The sequence below is a fragment of the Lathyrus oleraceus genome, chromosome 5 (assembly GCF_024323335.1).
Source record: "Lathyrus oleraceus cultivar Zhongwan6 chromosome 5, CAAS_Psat_ZW6_1.0, whole genome shotgun sequence".
NCBI classification, from domain to species: Eukaryota; Viridiplantae; Streptophyta; class Magnoliopsida; order Fabales; family Fabaceae; genus Lathyrus; species Lathyrus oleraceus.
The window spans coordinates 253,546,322-253,568,090 of record NC_066583.1 but is presented as its reverse complement, the minus strand read 5'-3'; the positions used below and the strand labels follow the sequence as shown (position 1 = coordinate 253,568,090).

At 40.1% G+C, this 21,769-nt stretch overlaps 1 non-coding gene across 1 annotated transcript; it reads right to left on the bottom strand.

The window, feature by feature from the left end:
* Nucleotides 1-13,841: 13,841 nt before the first annotated feature.
* On the bottom strand, nt 13,842-13,948 carry LOC127089687 (small nucleolar RNA R71). The gene has a single exon (XR_007791245.1). It is a non-coding gene; the product is annotated as a small nucleolar RNA R71 (small nucleolar RNA).
* Nucleotides 13,949-21,769: the final 7,821 nt, after the last annotated feature.

Below are 21,769 nucleotides of genomic sequence, written 5' to 3'. Positions count from 1 at the left end.
TGGCAATAGCGGAACTGACATCTTCAAACTCTAAATAGTGGAGTGGAACTTCGACGATCCTTTCTTCTGTTTCAACATATATGAAGGAGGAGAGTTCACTGACCAACAAATCTTCTTCACCACACACAATTACCAATTTGTCATCTATCAAGTACTTCAGCCTCTGGTGCAATGTAGAAGTGACTGCCCCGACGGCATGAATCCACGGTCTGTCCAACAAACAACTGTAAGCTGGGTTGATATCCATGACTTGGAAAGTGATGCTGACCTAGTGGGGTCCAACACATATAGGCAAATCAACCTCCCCAATTACCTGCCTTCGGGAACCATCGAAAGCTCGAACAATCAATGCGTTGGTTCTCATCTCGGGCCCCTTAAACTGTAATTGGCTCAATGTAGATTTTGGTAATACATTAAGCGAAGATCCAGTGTCAACGAGGACTCGATATAAGAGAGAGTTAGTACATATGACCGAAATGTGTAGTGCTTTGTTGTGGGCATTTCCCGCAGGAGGTAGCTCTGCTTCATTAAATCCCAGATACCTACTGACAGTGATATTGGCAACCACGTCGTCAAATTGATCGACCATGATATCTTGCATCACGTGAGCAGCACTTAGAACTTTCAACAACGCCTTGCGATGAGCCTCAAAACTCAACATCAAAGAGAAAATTGATATTTTGTAGGGAGTCTGATTCAACTGGTCAACAATCTTGAAATCACTTTTCTTGATCAATTTTAGGAATTCTTGGCTTTCCTCAAAATTGATACTCTTCTTGTGATCTTCAATCTGTTCTTTCTCAACCATTGGCCATTTAACCTTTGATGTTTCAGATTCGGCGGCCTTATTGTCAATAACTTTTGTCAACCCTGGAGCAGTCGTCACATTTGAAGTGGCAGGTATAGTTGCCCCTGCCTACGGAGTCGGAGTAGGAATGACCTTCTCCTTAGGTGGGATAACTGTGGGTGCTGGAGACACCCTAGGAGTGTATTTAGGAGTGAATACATGGCCATTTCGAGTCATTCCTCCCGTTCCAGCAATGTTGACGATTTCTGTGTCAGGAATGCAGATTTCTTTTCCTCCCAAATACGATGTAGTTTCATAATTCCAAGGTACTGCCTTGGTATTCTGATACGGGAATAGAGTGGGAACACGGAAATGAATCGGCTAAATCCTCTTGGGAGGAGCTTCAACCTTCTTTTTTCTATACATAATTGTTATTGGTTCAATTACTGCCACTTCTTCTGCTGCTTGAGACTTGGAGAACTGTATTAACCCTTGATCCATCAGTTCTTGCACACAACCCTTCAACTGGTCGCAATTATCCAGATCAAACTCGCATACTGCGCAATCATCATGTACACCTTCTAAAAACCCAAACTGTTCAAGCCTCTGTAACACAACGGACCTTGGAGTCTTCACTTCTTCAGCCCTTAGTATAGATTCAGTGGCCTCTTCTTCGATCACATCATTGACTGCTGCGCCACTGTGGTTTGGCAAGGGATTAGTCTTTACATTAGGTTTTTCTTCAGAGAAAGACATAATCTCTTGATCAATTAACTCTTGGATCCTCTTTTTGAGAGCCCAACAGTCCTCGGTGGAATGTCCTATATACCCTGCGTGGAAAGCGCATGTGGCATTAGGGTTATGACTACGATTAAAAGGAGGAGAGGCTGCTAGAAGTTCTCTTGGTACAATAGCCCCCACATGAATCAGATATGGCACTAATTCTGCATATGGCACCGGGATCTTATCAAACTGGGGACAATTACCAAAATTTCCTCTATTGTTCTAACCTCGATTTTGTCCTTTGTTATCACGATTATATTGTTGGTTCAGATTTTTCTAAGCGGGTGTTGGTTATTGATTGCCTTTTTGCGGTTGGTACTAGAAAGGCGGTTGCTGATATTGAGTTACAACGACGTATGGATACAGATAATACGTCATATGGGCCATCGGAAATTGATATCGGGGGCGAGCCTTCGCTGTCACAGTGTTTGCTTCCCCCTCCTTCTTCTTAGTGAAGCCCCCATGCAGCCTCTTGTTGGTTGTCTGTGGTGCGGTCGTGTCTGTGATTTTTCCCGATTTCAACCCACTCTTAACACGTTCCCCAATGGTTACCATATCAACAAAATTTGTTGACGAACTGCCGATCATTTTCTCAAAATACAGCCCTTGTAGTATACCCATGAAGATATCCACTAATTCGTTATTAGATAATGCTGGCCGGACTCTAGACGCCATTTCGCGCCAACGTTGAGCATATTCCTTGAAGGTTTCATTAGATCTTTGAGACTGATTCTGTAGTTGAAGCCTTGTCGGAGCCATGTCAAGGTTGTTTTTTATATTGTTTCAAGAATGCTTCGGGGAGATCCCTCAATGACCGAATCTTTGAGCGCTCTAAACCCATGTACCAATCCAAGGAAGCCCCGAACAGGCTATCCTGGAAGCAATGGATCAGGAGGTTGTCATTATCAATGTATGAGGCCATTTTCTGATAATACATGGTGATGTGACTGCGGGGACAGCTGAGGCCCTTGTACTTCGGGAGGTCAGGCACCTTGAATTTATGTGGGAGCGCCACATTCGGGACCAAGCAAAGGTCTCGAGCGTCTATACCGAAGGCAGAGAAACCCTCGATGGCTTTGATTCTGTCATCCAAGAGCTGATAATATGTAGGTCTGGCCGGGTCAGCAGCAGGAGGAGTGACCTGACTGGCCGGTCGGGAGGTTTCTAGAGCAATCGGTGCAGGCATGTTCAGGGTGAACCAAATCTGAGGCGGGTAAGAGAAACCCGATGGTACGGTTTGAGCAACATGAATCATCTGAGGGTATTGCCCTCCAGCCTGAGCATTGGGGGCCTGAGGTGCCCCTGTCTGCACATGCTGGAGTGCAGGGTATGTCAGCATGGGCATGGAGGTTGCCCTAGGATAACCATGTGGAAAAGCTGGGACTTGACTCGCGCTCACATCTTGAGTGGTTTGAGCGGGAATCTGGAAGTGGAGGCGTGGGCCTCGATAGTCCTCTTCAGCGTCAGGAGTGTCGTCAGGAACCTAACCTTGGTTGTTCTCCGGATCAGCAGTATCGACCGGAGTAGTTTGGATGTTGGGAAAACCCCACAGGAAACCAACATTTCTAGCAGCAACAATAGAGAGAGCGGGATGAGGGAAGAAATCCCCCCCATGGGCGAGACTGGAAGCTAAGTGTGGGGGCATTCCCCATAGGTAGGCAGCAGCAAGCCTAGCAGTATCAATAGGGACCATCTGACGGGTCCCAGTATTCGGCACCACGGTTTTTGCCGGAGTCTCGATGGTAGTGCCAGCAGCAGCAGTAGGAATGGTCACCCCAGCAGCATGGGTGACGTTGGCAGCAGTAGAGGCAGGGGTCCTCTGAGACCGGAGAATCTCAAGGATATTCTCCATGTTACCCCTGAAGAGGTTCATTTCGCCTTGAACCTGGGCAAGGGACTCGCGGACATTAGCGTTGTCACCTTCGTATTCGGCCACGATCTTTGACTTGTTGGAGCAAGTGTAGTATTAATGACGAGTCGTCGTTGTTGCTATGGAAAAATGGCGAGTGTAAGCATTTTGTTTTATAGCGGATTTTAACAAATAAATGCGTGGGTGCATGTATGTATGCGAAAAGATTGATATGTTCATTTATTTTTTCATTCATTTATTTTTTGTGTACAGGAAAACAATTCCAAGGAATCTGTGAGTCTATTTATTTAACACAAGCAAATACAAAGCATAAAGGGAAATAGTTTATGAAGCCAATAGCCGAGAAACTCTTTTATTCAACATCGGAATACAAGTACATGTCAAGGAACTACCCACTGGGTTGCAAAAGTATCACATTGGTCCTATCAGACCTTAACCTAATGAATTACAAATCAAACTTAAAGAGAAGCAACTAGAAGCATCTTGATAACAACTCTTCGTGATAAGTCTGATATTTTGGGGACAGGCACACGCCCCACTTCCCCAATATCGCACTCCTTTCAGGTGGTAAGTCGTGATCTAGTTCGCTTGGAACGTTGTTCGCAATTGTCTTCTCTCGGTTGGAGAGATCTTCGGGATGCTTATTCACTTGTGTGTTGGTGTCTTCCAGGTTCTTATGTGATTGCCCTTCTAACTCTCGAATCCCCTATAGTCTCTGATTCAGCTCGTACTGATTCTGGCGAAGGGTGACTTCTAGCTGCTTGGTGTGGCTTTTCTCATCCTTCAACTCTTTCTTGTAGGCTTCTAGCAAACTTTGGAGTTTCTTGGTTTGTTCCATGTGTTCAAGTTCCGCATTGCTAGCTAGGTATTGAGTTTCGGCTAACTGCTTCTTTTTGGATGTCAAACTAGCATAAGTCCCTTTGAGTGTGTCACCCACTTTGAGTCTTTTGAACACCTCTGTCAGCACCTCATCATCTGCTTGACAAACTCTATCTCTCTTCTGATTCAAATTGAACCTCAGGGTTTCTTTTTCCAAAGAGATCTTACCAAGCCTAGATTTGATATCAAAATTCTCTTTCTCTAGGGTCTTGATAACCTTCTTCAATTCACCGGCTTCAGAATTTGGTTGGTTCACTGGTTCAAGAGGCTGGACGTTCATGGACGGTTCGGGCGGGAACGACAACAAAATCTCACTGACTCTGTCTTTGACCCAACTGGTGTAAGCTTCCTTGGAGAGGTAGAACTGACTCTGTCTCTGACCCAACTGGTGTAAGCTTCCTTGATAGTGAAAGCTTTTGATGGTTCCCGGAGAACTGTGATTGGAGAGGTAGAACTGCCCATATTGATTGGCCCTCATATATTCCCGATTACTTTCCAAGTTATGGATATTAATCTGGCGTATAGTTGCTTATTGGGGCGTCCCTGGATTCAACCTGCAGGGGCAGTTACCTCCATTTTACATCAGAAAATGAAGTTTGTAGTGGGCAATCAATTGATTATCATTTCAGAAGAGGAGGAATTTATGGTTAATCACCTTTCATCCTTCACATATATCGAGGCTGATGAGGATGCTTTGGAAACTTCTTTCCAAGCTCTTGAAATTGCCAACTCCACTTTTGTGGAGATGAAGGACCCTGTTGGGAAATCTTGTTCATCTTTCGCTTCTCTAAAAAGCGCAAAGTCTAGCATTGAAGGAGGAAACCCTGAAGTTTGGGGTCAACTTATTGATGTTCGTGAGAAGCATGGTCGCTTTGGTCTGGGATATGTGTCTTCCACTGCGAAAGGAGCCTTGGTCCCTGCAAAGGATAAAAATCGAAGCATCCAGGAAGTAATCCTCAGTACAAGATTCATCCATGGAGATCAGGTCAATGCAATTGAAGACAACACCGAAGATGAAGATGTGCCATGTTTGGTTTATCGGTGTGAGACAACTTTGAACAATTGGAAGGTGGTTGAGATCCCTGAGATTTTTCTTTTTTCAAAGTAATAATTGTTGTTTTTCCTTTCAAATCCTTAGCTCTTCCCAAGGCTAATGAATCATGTTGTAGGGCCCCTTTTCATTTTCAAATGATCACTATCAGTGAATAAAAGACATTTTGTTAAATTCTTATTATTCATTTGTTTGCTTTCTTTTTTAAAAATGGAAATCTTTTCAAAAGCAAAAACCTTTTCCAATTTTTGTGCATATATTTTATTTTTACATTTCTAAAAAAAATCAATCATTCAAACATGCAGAATAAATAATAACCCTATTGAATCCAATGACTCTACTCCCTCTCATAACTTTGACTCCCATATCTATTAAGCGGAAGAAGAGGGTGAGGAAGATTGCAATATCCCCGACGAATTGGCAAGGCTGCTCGAGCACGAGTCTAAAGCCCTTCAGCCACATAAAGAACCGGTGGAAACAATCAACCTTGGCACAGAGGAAGAGAAGAAAGAAGTCAAAGTCGGGACCACACTTGAAGAAAGCGTCCAAGAGAGATTGGTCAAGCTACTACAAGAATATGTGGATGTATTCGCATGGTCATACTAGGATATTCCAGGCCTGGACACCGACATCATTGTGCACAAGCTGCCGCTTCAGCTAGACTGCCCTCCAGTAAAACAGAAACTCCAAAGAACAAGACCAGATATGGCTCTGAAGATTCGTGAAGAAGTCAAACGACAATTTGACGCCGGTTTCCACGCAGTGGCGAAGTACCCACAATGGGTAGCTAATATTGTACATGTTCCTAAAAAGGATAGTAGGGTAAGGATGTGTGTTGACCATATGGATTTAAACAAAGCTAGTCTAAAGTACAATTTCCCTCTACCACATATTGATACTCTCGTGGACAACACTGCAAGTTTCGTTGTATTTTCCTTTATAGATGGATTTTCGGGATACAATAGATAACACGAAAAACATATCGTATATTTGACTTAATATGCATTGCTTTTTACTTGATTATCACTTGGTATTACACAATATTTTATATTTATTTTAGGTATTTATCGAATAAAATATGTATAGACAAGCAAAGAGGAAAATAGCAAAAAGGAAAGAAAAAGAGAAGAAAATGGAGCAAAATAGGAATGGTGGACCCACCACACAAGGATGCATGGCGCCCATCACACCAAATGAATGATGGAGCCCACCACAAGGCTTTAGGAAGTGGTGGCGCCCACCTCACACAATGTGCCGCCCACCACAAGGCCTTAAGAAGTGGTGATGCCCATCTCACTCAATGTGGCGCCCGCCACGTAGACCACATTAGGGTTGTGGCATCCGTCATTAACCCAGTCTTCCTTATTCTTCTCCACACTTTTCGCCACGACCTTCTCTTACTTTTTCAACTAACCATTCCTCACTAGTAGATATCCAATACTACAGTTAAGGAGAGTGGGGAGTATATATGGGGAGGTAGTTTTTATGAAAAAGGGTGCATTTTTTTAGTCAGATTCTTGTTGTTAGATTTTTCTTAGGCAGTTTCTCCACATCGGGGACTATTGCAATTATTGTTTAAGCATCTGAATTTGATTGTAACGGTGTACTCAATTGCCAAAGCGTGCCAGCATTGTTTAATTTGAAGGATCAATATTCATTCCAAATTCTCGATTTATATTCCAGGTTTTATTTTAATTGTCATTTTAATTACTTATGCCTTATTGTATGCTTGATTTTCTGAATATCATGTCTGTTACCGGATCCATGTCCGGCTAAACCCCTAGGTATCGGTATGTAAAGACTGTCAAAACGACGGGATTCGTAAACAATTGGTGTTGGCTTTTATAAAATATAATTTTCCGGTTTTAGTTTCTTGTTTTATTCAAAACTGTTTTTCGTACGAGAGTACAAAGCAAACAAAGGTTACGGTCAATAAGAACGAGAGTTTGAGATTTTAACAGGATAGCTAAAACTAGGCATTAATCCTAAACACAGCGAGAGCGCTTTAGGATTAATTAAACTTTATTCATATTCAAAAATTACTTTTAAATTCATAATGAGACCGCGAGAGCCAATCATTTTGGTTTAAGAGTATGGTCAAAATCAATAAAAACGAGAGTGTGAGACAAAGTTCTTTTTATAAATAATTTCTACTGAAGAATATTTTGATCTTTAAGATTACACTAACTATCTATCGAATCTCCAAAGTTTGATGCGTTACATACCGATATCCCTTTATTAAATATTTTTATTTATATTCTGTTTACGTTATAGTTATTTCTCTTCATCCCTCCACTCTTAGAAAGATCCTCAGCCTTAGATTTACATAGTAACATTAGATAATGATACGTTTGATTATTAAACCTTTTGGGTTCAATAATCTTTAAAACTACGCGATACGACTGTGCACTTGCAGTCACGATTCCCATAGACTTACTAAGCCGTGATCAAGTTTTTGGCGTCGTTGTCGGGGACTAATTTAGTCGATATCGTAACTCCAGTGTTGCCCAGTATAGACTAAGGCAAACAATTCTATTTCCCTTTCTAATTTTTCGAGTGTATGCCAAGTACTCGCTCTCAAGGAGAGAAATTAAAGCTACCGTTCGACGAACCTGAGCGTTATCTAAGATTAGAACGCCGGATATGAGACCTGATACGAGAACATCATATCAAGCTAAATCTTCCCGATCCTAAGATCCACTACGCCAAATAAGGGAAAAGAGGGCGCTTTTTTTGGCCTATAACAGCGCTTTAAAGCGCCCTATAATCTGGTGCTGGCATAGGTAAAGACAACGCTTTTTTTCTGGTGAAAGCGCTCTCTAAAGTGGCTCTTTAAGCCCTTTAAGGGCCACTTTAGAGGGCCCTTTTTAAAGAAAGCGCCCTCTAAAGTGGAAACTTTTAAGGGTTTAGAGGGCGCTTTTACTGGAAAGCACCCTCTAAAGTGGAAACTTTTAAGGGTTTAGAGGGCGCTTTTACTGGAAAGCGCCCTCTAAAGTGGAAATTTAAAGGGTTTAGAGGGCGCTTATTTTGGAAAGCGCCCTCTAAAGTGGGTGGTTATTTTTTTTATATTTTTAAAAAGCGCTATATTTATTTATTTATTTTAGACAACCTGTATATTGAAGCAGTACACCTAAAACTGTATAATTTGAAGCCCTTTTTCACACATTGCATTCAACAAGCCTTATATACAACAATCCATACATATACATCAATCCACTGATATATAATCGTTTAACTTCTAAAGATTCTAAATATACAACCAATTCATAACTTAAAAAGAAATAAAACTAAATAGCAAAAGCATCTCTGAGATGTATGTTTTTTTTGCTAGCCGCAGTCTTCTTAGCAACAACCTCTTTTTGTTCAATATCAATAGCATGAACCTAAAATATCATAAAATTAGTTAGGTGAAGTATAAGATCAAGAATTAACATTTTCTATGCATAAATATCATATAATTGTGTTTATACCTTTTTTTTTGATGCAACTGACTCGATTTGCTGTAATAAAAGCCATTTTACCTGTAATAAAGAAAACAATTAAAATCATTTGACCTGTACCTTTTTCACTAAGTTCTCTTTCTTTTCTTGGTTGGAATATGTTCTACATGTCTCTTAACAACACGGACGGTTGGATTGATCCAAATACCCTCATTATGATCATTTCTAATATATGAATCATTTGATATAATATTCTCATCTTGATCATTTCTGGTAAACGATTCAATCTCAACATCAATATCACCTTGATCTCCAGTGTTTTCATCAATTACTTTGTTGGAAAAAAGAACTATAGACCATTTCGTACTTTTCGGATCATTTACATAGAACACTTGTCTAGCTTGAGAGGCTAGAATAAAAGACTCATCTTTGTATCCCACCCTATTAAGATCCACTTGTAAAAATCCTGACTTATCCATTCGAATGCTGTTATTATTTTCAACCCACTTGCAACCAAATATAGGAATCTGAAACTTCTCATAATCAAACACCCAAATGCGCTCGATAACACCAAAATACGACAGATTTGCAAATTTGGGGTTTAAGTCCTTCACACTTGATATGTGCATTGCTTCAGCTACCACGGTGACACCACTATTCTGCATAGTACTTTTATCATCTTGTTCTTTGGTATAAAATGTGTATCCATTAATCGCGTATGCGCTATAAGAAAAAACATGGAAACTTGGACCATATGCTAAGCATCTCAACCTTTCTGTTATTGAAGCGGGATCTGAATAATACTTTGAATAAATATGATCCTTAAACCAAGGTATAAAACATCGATTGTGCTCTCGTACTATCCAATTTTCATTTTTATTGGGATTTAAACCTCGGAGAACATCCTTGTGAATTTCAACATACGGCTCAACCTCATTCTCATTGTGCAGAACATACAAATGCACTTGATCCCGTTCGACCCTTGATACGGCCACGATTTTATTTCCAATTAGATTTTTTCCTTCTTTCTTTTCGACAAGCTGAGACTTGGGGAGTTCGATTGACTGAACATTAGACAAATATTCAGTACAAAACTCAATCGCTTCTTCAACAATGTATCTTTCAACCATACAACCTTCTGGTCGACTTCGGTTCTTCACGTACCCTTTTAATATTTTCATATAACGTTCAACAGGGTACATCCATCTCATATAAGCTGGTCCACACAATTGTGTCTCTTTCACAAGATGAACAACTAGATGTACCATTATGTCAAAAAATGATGGAGGAAAAAACATTTCAAGCTCACACAAAGTAATAACGATTTCTTTTTGCAACATTGGTAAGATCGCAGGATCGATCACCTTACTGCAAATTGACTTGAAGAAAGAACATAACTTAGTTATAGAGCTTCTTACTTTTTCTGGAAGAATAGAACGTATACCTATTGGGAGGAAATGTTCCATTAAAACATGGCAATCATGGGTCTTTAAACTCTTTAACTTGAGGTCTTTCATAGACACAAGTCTTCTAATATCTGAAGAGTACCCTTCTGGAACTTTAACTTCACTTAGAAACTTACACAATTTTTTTTCTCCTTTCTAGATAGAGTATAAGCAGCAGGCGGTAGATATGTTCGTTTTCCTTTCTTCAAGGGTCCTAATTCAGTTCTTATTCCCATCGCTATCAAGTCCTTTCTTGCCTTAAGGCCATCCTTAGACTTTCCTTGTATATTGAGTAACATGCCAATAACACTTTCAAATACATTTTTTTCAATATGCATAACATCAAGAAAATGTCTCACATACAAGGACTTCCAATACGGCAATTAAAAAAAAACTGACCTCTTCTTCCACCCACTTTTGACAAGTGTGTGGGCAAAAGGCTTGCCAAACTGAGTATCCAAATCTTTCACCTTTTCAAAAATTTGATCACCCGTCAATATAGGTGGAGCTCTGCCTTGTTCTGTCTCTCCATTGAACGCCTTTCTCCATCCACGGTAGTGATGATTTGAATTTAAGAATCTCCGATGACTGAGAAAGACATTCTTCTGACCAAACTCCAAGCGCTTCCAATCTGTTTTATCTTCACAAATAGGACACGCACATTGACCTTTTATGCTATACCCTGATAGATTTCTGTATGTTGGAAAATCATTAATTGTGCCAAACAACATCGCCCTCAAGTTGAAACTTTCTTTCCTATATCCATCATAAACCTCCACACCGGTCTCCCACAAAATCTTTAAATCTTCGATTAAGGGCTTCAAGTACACGTCTATGTCATTCCCTGGTTGTTTAGGTCCAGAAATCAACATAGACAACATCATGTACTTACGCTTCATACATAGCCATGGAGGTAGGTTATAAATCATAATAATCACAGGCCGTGTACTGTGTGAGATACTCTGGATACCGTGTGGGTTCATTCCATCAGTAGATAATGCCAAGCGAAGGTTTCTTGATTCTTCTCCAAATTCAGGATAATCATTATCAATTTTCAACCACTGTGGTGAATTTGCCGGATGTCGATACTTTCCATCTATAATTCTTTCATCTGCATGCCAGGTCAAGTGTCTTGAATCGGTTTCACTACGAAACATGCGTCTAAATCTCGCAATAACAGGAAAATACCACAAGACTTTTGCTGGAGACAACTTGTTCTTATATCACGAGACACCGCATTTAGGACACTCATTTAACGATGCATACTCATTTCAAAACAAAACGCAATCGTTTGGACATGCATGTATCTTATCATAGCTCATGCCAATAGAGCACAACATCTTTTTGGTCTCATATGTTTGATTGGGAAGAACATTATCCTCAGGAAGCATATCTTTCAAAAGGGCTAATAACTCTGTGAAACTTTTATCCGACCATCCATTGCCCGCCTTTAAGTTGTACAACTTTAATACCGCAGACAATCTTGTGAATTTAGTGCAACCATCATACAAAGGTTTCTCTGCATCACTTACCAACCTCTCAAACATTTCGGGACAATCCTTAAGATCTCCTTCAAGTGCTTCTGCAATCTCTTCAACTCGATCACAATCGTATGTATCTGCGCCACTATAGTTTGAGGCATAGGTCGTACTATCCCCGGTTCAACATTCTCGTTACTTTTCTCACCATGCAAATTCCAACATGTATAACTTCGATCAATTCCATGCCTCATTAGATGCGATGTCAACTAAACTGCGTCAACCCGTTTCCCATAACAACAACCCAAGCAAGGACATATCATTCTACTGGGGTCTTCGGCGTGCGCAACGACAAACTTAACGAATTCTGATACCCCATTCTCGTACTCTCTCGACAATCGATTGGAAGACATCCATGTACTATCCATTACTAATTAGAATAACCAAAAAAAAAATTCAGAAGAGAAACCAAAAATGGGATGAGACAAAACAATTTCGCTTTATTGAGTTAGTCTCTGTGCAGGGCATTCATGTCTCCAACAACAACCCAAAACCAAAACAATTTTGGTTTATTGAGTTAGTTTCTCAACATTTTCAGATATCTCCGACTTCAATAGCATGAGAATGTATGAACCATGCATTAAGCATTAGTGGTATGCACTAATTTGTAGCATAGTTATATATCATCATATAGTTTTTACAAAAGATAAACATTGACTAGAAAATATATATGTAGAATTGTATAATGGTCTAATTGAAAGCTAACAGAAGAATAGTCGACTCTAATTTACTCTATCAAATAACATCCATACCTAAACTTCTTAAGTTACTAGCTACGCTATGTATGCTAGAATAAATACACTCATAAGCTGCATAGTGTACCTTTGATTGGTAGAAGGTGTTTTAGATATTGCTGCCTCCTTTTTCTACATCGAGAAACAAATGGAACAGTTGGTGAAATTTAACCCATAATGCCTAGTCTCCATTGCTAGCATTGCAACACAATAATTATTGTTGAGAATACTCAATATATGTATGAACCAAGAAAAATGAAACCAAAAATGAACAATAGCGAACGTCAGAAGAGAAACCAAGTAATATGAAGATTAGAAAAATACCTATGGTGTCAAAATCGAACAGCTAACAACGAATTAATAGAAGGAGGAAACGTCGTAGATCTAACAGAGGTGGAAGGAGAACGCCTTAGAAGTAGCGAAAATCGTAGCAGTGAGAACCCTAACGTGAAAAAGAACGAAAATAACAGAGAGTGAAATAACAAAACGCGCAGTATGTTATAATTTTAATGTTTACTAAAGGGGACCTTAGAGGGCGCTTGTGGAAAAAAAGCGCCCTCTAAAGGGGGCCTAAGAGGGCGCTTATGAAAGCGCTCTCTAAGGCTTTCCAAAAGCGCTTTATAAACTTGAAATGCACATGGACTTATAGAGCGCTTTTTTAAAAGCGCCCTCTAAGGGTAACCTTAGAGGGCGCTTTCTAAAAAGCGCCCTGTATTGTTGTCCCTCTATCTCCTCCTTATTTTTTCGCTTCACCTTAGAGGGCGCTTTATTACAAAAGCGCCCTCTAAAGTGCGCTGTCTATTCCAGTTGTTCGCTCCTTATTTTTTCGCTTCACTTTAGAGTGCGCTTTTGTAATAAAGCGCCCTCTAAGGTGCGCTGTCTATTCCAGTTTTTGGCGTAGTGATCCCTATTCCTGAACCAGTTACACAACCAGAAATGGCCGAAGGACCGCATAACCGTCCTCTTAAGTACTATGCCATCCCTTCGCAGGATGAACTACATAATAGCATCACTTCCCCTGCCATCGAGGCAAATAATTTCGAGCTAAAACCTTCATTGTTGTCAGTCGTACAACAAAACCAATTTTCAGGTAGTCCCACGGAGGACCCGAACCTACATTTGTCAGTGTTTATGCAATACGCAGACACAGTGAAAGCGAATGGTGTCATTCCCGAAGCTATAAGACTGCATCTTTTTCCTTTCTCATTAAGAGCTAGAGCTTGGCTCCAGTCTCTACCATCCAACTCTGTCACTACGTGGAACAAGTTGAAGAAAGTTTTCTTAGCACGATATTTCCCACCTAGTAAGACGGCTATGCTAGGAGCCCAAATAAGCGGGTTTAAACAAAAAGATAGCGAATCACTTTTTGAAGCTTAGGAAAGATACAAAGACATGATGAGGCTTTGTCCATATCACGGTCTAGAAGAGTGGTTGATCATCCATACCTTTTACAACAGTCTCTTGTACAACACAAGATTGACAATAGACGTCGCCGCAGGTGGCGCACTGATGGATAAACCCTACAATGAGGCCTATCAACTTATCAAAAATATGGCCCAGAATCATTACTAATGGGGAAGCGAAAGAACCTCCGTAGAGAAACCTCCAACGAAAGGCGGTATGTACGAAGTAAGTAGTCTTGACCATGTCAATTCTAAGGTAGACGCTCTTACTCAAAAGATAGACAAACTAACCATAACACCCGCAACCACCGTGGCTGCCGTAGCACCAAACTGCGAGATATGCGGAGTTCCTGGGCATGCTTCCCCTGAATGTCAACTTTTGGTAGGAGTTTCCACAGACCAGGTGAACTATGCTCAAGGAAACCCTTACTCAAACACCTATAACCCAGGTTGGAAGAACCATTCTAACTTTTCGTACAAAAACAATAATGCATAATATGCACCTAACCAGGCACCTGCTGTACCACAAGGATATCATAAAGCTGCCACAAATACTCAAAATTCTCCTAGGAAGTCAAACCTAGAAATAATGATGGAAAACTTCATAGCTACCCAAGCCCAAACAAATAAGGATTTCCTAAATCAAAACATACACACTAGTGAGCAGATCAAGCAGTTAGCAAACAAGGTAGACACTTTAGCCATCCATAACAAAATGTTAGAAACACAAATTTCGCAAGTGGCTCAACAACAAGAACCTACTGCTGCTCGTGCAGGCATTTTTCCTGGATAGCCGCAACCAAACCTGGAAGGTCGTACAAATGTTGTTATACTACGAAGTGAGACATAACTAGACGGACCGACCGACCCTAGAATTCAAAACCCAACCATGCACCAAGACCCTGGTAAGATAATTGAGAAGGAAGACGAACTAGAAGAAGATAAAATTGAAGAGGCCGTAGAGAAAGAAGAACCTTATGTGGCTCCACCACCATATAAACCTCCAATCCCTTATCCTCAAAGACTCGTTAAATCTAAAAGTGTAGGGCAATTTAGAAAAATTGTAGAGCTTCTAAAACAATTGAATATCACAATACCCTTTACGGAAGCTATCACTCAAATTCCCTCATATGCTAAGTTTCTCAAGGAAATCTTATCTAACAAGAAGAAGATAGAGGATAATGAAACTGTTACACTTATTGCTGAGTGTAGCGCCATAATACAAAATAATATGCCTCCTAAGCTGAAATACCCAGGGAGTTTCTCCATACCCCGTGTAATCGGAAAGTTTGTCATAGACAAAGCACTATACGACTTATGATCCAGCATTAGCTTAATGCCCTTATCCATATATGAAAGGCTTAAAATGTGAGAACTAAGACCTACTAGGATGTTCGTACAACTTGCGGATCGTTTTGTTAAATTTCCCGTAGGTATGTTAGAAAACATTCCGGTACACATAGGTCAATTCTATATTCCTACTGATTTCATAATCATGGATATAAAAGAGGATTCCAACATCCCTATAATATTAGGAAGACCATTCCTAGCCACTGCCGGAGCTATCATAGATGTTAAGAAAGGTAAGCTAACCTTTGAAGTTGGTGAGGAAAAAGTCAAATTTATTTTGACGCAATTCTTAAAGGCACCAGCTATAGACGATACATGTTGTCTACTGGATGTCATCGACGAATGTATAAGAGAAATGGAGAATGAACAAACATCATACTCCGAAATACTGAAAATTCCAAGGCCTCCTAATTTTGAAGATGAAAATTGGAGTAAGGAATACCCAGATGACAACCTAAGCGAATGCCTAGTACTAACGCCCGATCATATGCCTTGCCCAAAGAAACCAGCCCTAGAACTTAAAACGCTACCCAAAAATCTAAGGTACAAATTCCTAGACATTAAACTCGAGTGACCTGTAATAGTCAATGCAGACTTAGGGCAGATAGAGACCGAAAAGCTTCTACACATTTTAAGAAAATATTCAACTACTTTAGGGTACAACATCTCAGATCTAAAAGGAATAAGCCCTTCCATATGCATGCATCGCATAATGCTAGAGGAAGATAGTAAGACCTCTAGAGAACATCAAAGAAGGATAAATCCCATTCTGAGTGATGTAGTAAAGAAAGAAGTGCAAAAACTGTTAGAAGTAGGGATTATCTACCCAATATCCGATAGTCAATGGGTCAGTCCAGTACATGTCGTACCGAAGAAGGGAGGAGTCACAGTTGTTAATAATGAAAAAGGCGAATCTATAGCATAAAGAGTGGTTATTGGAAGTAGAATATGCATTGATTATAGAAAATTAAACAAAGCCACTCGGAAGGATCATTTTCCTTTACCGTTTATCGATCAAATGCTTGAACGATTGGCTAAGCATTCTCACTGCTGCTATTTAGACTGTTATTCAAGATTTTTCCAAATTCCTATTCATCCTGACGACCAAGAGAAAATGACCTTCACATGTCCCTATCGTACATTCGCCTATCGACGAATTCCGTTCGGACTGTGTAACACTCCCGCAACATTCCAAAGCTACATGATGTCAATTTTCGCTGATTTTATAGATGATATCATGGAAGTCTTTATAGACGATTTCTCTGTTTGTGGGTAGAGCTTTGGAGGATATTTATCGAATCTTGAAATGGTACTTAAAAGATGCGTAAAAGTGAACCTCGTGTTAAACTGGGAAAAATGCCATTTCATGGTCCGACAAGGGATCATACTCAGACACATAATGTCCGATAAGGGGATTGAAGTTGATAAAGCTAAAATAGAAGTTATAGAAAACCTTCAACCTCCGAAAACTGTAAGAGAAATACGAAGCTTCTTTGGAAACTCTGGTTTCTACCAGCGATTCATTAAAGATGTCTCAAAAATCACCAAACCACTTACTGGCTTATTGATGAAAGACGCCGAATTCATATTTGATGGCAAATGCCTAGCAGCATTTGAACAACTAAAAATAACTCTTACCATCGCACCTATCATGCAACCACCCGATTGGATATTACCTTTTGAAATCATGTGTGACGCTAGTGACTATGCTGTAGGCGCAGTCTTAGGACAAAGAAGGGATAAGAAACTTCATGCAATATACTACGCAAGTATAAACCTAGACCCTGCACAGATGAACTACGCCACCATAGAAAAGGAACTTTTAGCCGTAATGTTCGCTCTGGATAAATTCCGTTCTTACCTAGTAAGAGCAAAGATAATTATCTATACCGACCATGTTGCAATTAGGTACCTGTTAAATGAAAAGGACGCCAAACCAAGACTTCTAAGGTGGATCTTACTACTATAAGAGTTTATTTTAGAAATCAAAGATAAGAGGGGCACTGAAAACGTCGTGGCCAATCACTTATCAAGAATGGAAGGTATTGAACCTGAATGAGCGCCTATAAATGATGACTTCCCTTACGAATGACTCATAGCCCAACTGGAAAGCAATACAGCTAAATATGCATTGACCTATAAGGATTCTGAAACAAACGAGGTAGTGGAAGCAATTTACACTAAAACCACACTGCCATGGTATGCTGACTTCGTCAACTACTTAGTAGCTGGGGTGCTTCCACCAGACTTGACTTACCAACAAAAGAAAAAATTCTTCCACGATCTTAAACATTTCTATTGGGATGAGCCTCTGCTTTTCAAGAGAGGCACCGACGGTATCTTCCGTCGATGTGTCCCTGAAGGTGAGGTAGAAAACATAATCTCCCACTGTCATTCTGCTCCCTATGGAGGACATGCAAGCACCTCGAAGACTTACGTTAAGATCTTGCAAGTCGGTCTCTTTTGGCCCACTCTGTGGAAAGATGTCCACATTTCGATCATCAACTGTGACCGGTGTCAACGCACTGGCAACATATCTAGATGTGACGAAATGCCACTTAAAGGAATTTTGGAAGTATAAGTCTTTGATGTTTGGGGAATTGATTTTATGGGCCCATTCCCATCTTCTTTTGGTAACAAGTACATCCTCTTTGCATTCAATTACGTATCAAAATGGATCGAGGCTATAGCCTCTCCAACAAATGACACACGAGTGGTAATTAGACTCTTTAAGCGCATAATCTTCCCTAGATTCAGCATGCCGAGACTTGTCATCAGTGATGGTGGCTCCCATTTCATTTCAAAGATTTTTGAAAAGCTATTACTAAAATATGGAGTCCGACACCGCGTAGCAACACCCTATCACCCACAAACGAGTAGGCAAGTAGAGGTATCGAACAGAGAAATCAAACAAATCTTAGAAAAGACGGTTGCCACCTCTAGAAAATATTGGTCCTTAAAATTACACGAAGCCCTGTGGGCATATATGACAGCTTATAAGACCCCAATAGGAACCACACCTTTTAAGCTAGTTTATGGAAAATCGTGTCATTTGCCTGTTGAATTAGAACATAAAGCATATTGGGCCATTAAGACCCTTAATCTTAATTATACTTCCGCAAGCGAGAAAAGAATATTAGATATCCATGAACTAGAAGAACTTAGATTAGATGCGTATGAGAATGCCCGGATCTATAAAGGAAGGACAAAGAAATGGCATGACAATCGCATATCGAGGAAAGAGTTTAAGGAAGGTGACAAAGTACTTCTGTTTAACTCCCGCCTTAGACTCTTTCCAGGAAAACTTCGTTCTAGATGGTCCGGTCCCTTCGAAATTACCAACGTTATTCCAAATGGAGCGATAGAGATAAAGGGAAAAGCGAGCGAACCATTTAAAGTAAACGAGAAGCATTTGAAACATTACCATAACATTGACAACAATGATTTCATCGTGAATCTAAAGCTTGCAAAGTTGTCCACTCATTCACCAGATTAACACCTATCCTATTTTTGTCGAGCTTACAACAATAAACAAAGCGCTTGGTGCGAGATAACCCACATTCTATTTTTAACTATTAATTCAATTATCTAAATTTCTATTTATTACTATTGCTTATTCTTCATTTTATTTCTTTCTTATTTTTCATAAAGTCAATCGGTATCTTTCTTTATTATTGACCATTATTAACTTAATGATATTATCTACTTAAATTTATCTAGCTACTGACCATCAGAATGCAACAAGTAGATTACATGGATATAGTCTTCAGAGCCAGAGGTCAAAGGAGACGTTTTGAGGCCCTAGCTCAGAGTGAAATGGCACTAACCATATACCCAGATGGACGTTATGACCAAGTTAGGTATAAGAGACAGTATTATGTTCCTAATTAACCAAATAGGCTGGGACACCTTTGCTATCAAAAGAAAATTTAGTTCCTACCGTAGGTTAACTTTATAATTCCTAAGCTCCCTAATTTACTTGCCAAACCATGGTATGGGATTAAAAAAGGCCTCATCACCTTTAGGTTGTTCGATATTGAGTATCGATACACTCATAGAGAAATAGTTGAACTCCTAGGATTCCCTAATGGTCCTGATACCTTTACCATCCCAGGAAGACAGGCTTGTAGACCTTGAATTAGATTACTTTTGGGGTAACATCACAGGAAACAACCATCCCGAGCCGAATCTCATGTATTCCGAGAACATCCACAACCCTGCCATTCTTACTTCCATAAGATCCTAGCTCACACCTTATTTGGAAAGGAATAGAACACAACCTCCATGTCCAAAGACACGCTCTTTATAATGTTTTGTGCATCACATGCCCGACCTGTTAACGCCGCTACATTTATGATAGCTAATTTGGACCGTATAGCGTAAGATAACCATGGACCAATCTTAGTGGGGGGCTTAGTGACCATGATCGCAAATGCCATTGGACTGAAACATCCACTTATCATACTTATACGACCAATGAACATCTGATTCTGTTTCAACACTGGTATCATTAGGAACCTAGGCCCGGATGTGTTTGAATTTCTAATTAACCGCCAAGTAGTACACATGTTTACCCTGCCAGACCATAGGACGAATGTACATGATAGGAACAACTGGATCTATGATTTGGATGGACCACCAAATGCACCACCTTCTCCTCCAGAGACGCCCCAAATCTACGACCACTATGATACCTTTCTCTCTGACGTTGAACCATACGTCCTAGCTATACCTGATGCGCCTCCTACCGATCATGTTGCTGCTATCAAAGCTGTCTAGACAGACATCACCAACCTGAGAGGCGAGTTGAGCACTTTGCGCGTGGACTTCCACGGATTTATGGATGTAGTGACAGAGAACCTGGATCATATTTACCAACACTTCTACTCGTTCGCTCCTCCTACCAGCAGTCGCCGTAATGGCTAATTTATTTGAATATTATCGATTTACTGACATTGATCTTAGGTTTTATTTTATGTTTGAAATTTTATTATTATTTGTACACATTCGGAATTTTTATTTATTTCATTTATTTTTATTCCAGTAGATGAATTATATTATCCTTTCTTATCTACCTCATTCTTCGATTTTGCGTTTTAATTTCATTTTACCATATCTTATTTCTAATTCTTACTTCTATATATTATGTTGGTTTTCTTTAACCTAATTGTATAACTACTATTTAATGCCATTCAAATTAATTTATCATGCAAAAGATGTGGTCAAAGATAATATGCAGAGGCTAAGAATCTCAAAAGGATCACACATGGGAATATACAACACTGCATGTGGCGCCTGCCACACACATGCCGTGGCGCCCATGTAAACACTGTGGTGCCCGCCACAACCTCCTAGTGGCGCCCGCCACACACATGAAAAGTGGCGCCAACCACTATATTAACACTTATGCGCACGCTGCTGTACTTTTGTCACATAAATCCTTTAATTGCCTTGTCCCTTGCATGCTAGACATTGTAATAAAGCTTCTTCAACCACTTTCAAAACCTTTGACCGAGGCATTGAAAACCATTAAATAAAATTTATTTCATTCATCAATTTTCAACCTCCATCACCTCTATATAAACCACCAACATAATCTCACAAAACCACACCTCTCATAAGCATAATTCTCCTCTTTCGTGCTATATTCTTACTACATTACACGAGTAGTGTGAAATTCAATCATGGCACAAATGAGGGAATACGAAATATTATTCAGAAACGGCGAGCCAGGTGAATTGCAGGAAGAGACTTACACGGCTCTAAGCGCAAGAGAAATCGAATCAACAAGGTACGCCGATGAACCCTGCTTAATAGCCTTAGGAATTCTAGATAGTGTTAACCATATGCTAAACACTTTAAGGTTAAATTATTTCCTATCTTTTAAGGACCCAGACTATGCTCGATTAACACTAGAATTCCTAAGTTCGTTAATTTTTAGTCCCACACCCAACACAAACTGTTGTAGTGGGACTCTCCAGTTTCACTTGTTCAACATAGAATATGCTTTTACCTTTGCCCAACTAGCGGACCTGCTGCAATTTCCCCATGGGGATGGCGTAGTAAGTAAGGTCTCAGATACTGAAGGTTGTCAACGCGCCTTTCAACCATTTTGGAGGGCAATAACATGTACAATAACCCATAGTTTTGAGGGAAACAGAGCCACTTTAATTCATAATCCGTCTATTCGATATTTCCTCCAAATATTGGCATGCACCATTTTTTACCGAGCCAACTCTAACAAGGTGAATGAAACTGTTCGCCACTTTTCTGCCACAAAAGGTAAATATGGCCCCTTTTATGTTATCTCACATGCAGGCCATTGTCAACGCAAAGAGAGGGCAAATTATTTTTGGAGGTTTAATAACCTCAATAGCCAGAGTCCTAGGACTCGAAGAAAAATTCTCCCGGCTAACTCCGCTCCCGCCTCGTGCCATTGACATGGACATGGCAAGGAGCATGAAATTGGTAAAACAAAGGCGAGACGGT